The sequence below is a fragment of the Sander vitreus genome, chromosome 5 (genome assembly GCF_031162955.1).
Source record: "Sander vitreus isolate 19-12246 chromosome 5, sanVit1, whole genome shotgun sequence".
NCBI lineage: Eukaryota > Metazoa > Chordata > Actinopteri > Perciformes > Percidae > Sander > Sander vitreus.
Window position 1 is genome coordinate 36,027,966 of NC_135859.1, and position 2,166 is coordinate 36,030,131.

Below are 2,166 nucleotides of genomic sequence, written 5' to 3' on the forward strand. Positions count from 1 at the left end.
CATAGTCAAGTCTCGAGGCTTGAATACCAAGTCATAGTCAAGTCTCGAGGCATGAATACCAAGTCATAGTCAAGTCTCGAGGCTTGAATACCAAGTCATAGTCAAGTCTCAAAGCTTGAATACCAAGTCAAAGTCAAGTCTCAAAGCTTGAATACCAAGTCATAGTCAAGTCTCGAGGCTTGAATACCAAGTCGAGTCATTTATTAATGTTGACAACGTTCCCTTTTGGGGACATCATTTGAAATTCGGAAAAATGTGAAGTTGAAAAAAAAAACATAATAAATTGCAATTTATCGCAGAATATTGCAATATGTTTAATGCTCCCATTTTCAAAAAGTTTCTATATCAGAAATTTAGGTTTCAACATTTAACGTGGATGGCTCCCTACGACGCTCTTCAACGCTAAGTTTTATTCAATTTCATAGCATTTTAATTGTTTTTTTTTTTATAAAAGAACTTTGACTTCAAAAACGTCAAAAGGTGCAGAAAAAAACATTGAAAAAAATGACAAAAAAATAGGTGGAAACACAACAAAAGTTTCAAAAAAGACATCCAAAACGTTGAAAATGGTCGGCGGGAAGACAACACAAGGGTTAAAATCGCAATAATATGGTATCGTGACAGAAGTATCATGACAGAAGTATCGTGACAGAAGTATCGTGACAGAAGTATCATGACAGAAGTATCGTGATGATATGGTGATCGTGAGGCCTCTGCTGATCCCAGCCCTAGTAGTTTATCATACCTTGACTCCAATAAGGCTTCACACACTTGAGGATTGTCAGTTTTCATCCGATTTTATTGATTCTGTGTAAACTCTCTGCAAAATCTTTACATGCAAAGTTATTTGCAAACATACATTTTTTCCCAGTGCATGCACTATGTACAAATACAGAGATAAAGCAAGAAACATTCACTGAACTGGCAGAATCAAGTAGCTTTTCTTTTCTTTTTTTCAAACTATTGAGTATTTGTGATGTTAATCATCATCTGTAGCTGAAGTAGCACAACATAGACAGTGTGTGATGCTACCGCTGGGTGTTTGAATCCCTGCCTGCCACCGCAGACAAAACAAGACACTAAAGAGATTTGAATGTACGGAAAGATTCATCTCAATATCTGCTACTGAGAGTCGGATCTGAAAGTCTTTTGATGATGGTGCTCAGTCGATTATCAGCAGACCCAAACGGAAACTGCAGAAGCTATTATACAGTTTTCAGCTGTCATCCAGAATGTAAATCTGCCAAAAACGTCCTCCAAAACCACACGATGATATCAGTTATTTGTTCCCCTTTAATACGACCCACAGGAGAGTTCTCCGTCCTCATATCTAAACCAGAGAAGGTAACGGTCGTGGTTTTAAAGACGTCGTTAACGTTGTGAAACGGTCCCACTTTGGTTAGGTTTAGACACCATAACTACCACGTTAAGTAGATAAAAAGATGGAGGTTTGGGTTCAAATCAGACGTGACTTCACTTCCTGAAGGTTACCACGTGATGCAGAACGTGACGCAGCTCAGTTTGTTCCGTGAAGATAAAAAAACTCTGTTTCCTTTTCTTTTCTAACGGGACATGACCCCCGGTCTCCTGGGGGAAAGTCCTGTTTGTTTGACCCATCCCTCACCCCCAACCTGCCTCCTTACCAGGATGCAAATGTACGAATCCTACTATGGCCATGCCAGGACCCGCCCTCCAATAGCATTCACACACTACTATTGGCCAGGCGTCATGCTTACATGTTCAGATCCTATCCCCTGACCAATCGGCTATCCTAACCTTAACCACTCAAGGTCAATACCTAACCCCAACCAATCGAGCTGCTATTGAAGGGCGGGTCTTGGCGTGGCCATAGTAGGAAAATACATTTGGTTACCAGGACATTTGGCGCTCCTATACTTCCTCACCTTACTTCCTGCTATGCTCCCGTCAGAACTACTACGACCACTAGAGGGTGCTGCTACTAGAAACACAAATATAGGTCAGAATGAGGCTTGAACAAACAACCTATCTTTCAGAGGACAGTCTGGTTTTTCTGCTTGGGGTGGACATGTTAACATTATGAGTTTCATTTTTTTAATTAGTTTAAAACCTACGGATTCTGCGTCTGCAGATTCCGTCTGGTCCCGATTATCAGCCGATCCTGTGGATGCTATCAGACCAGTTTAT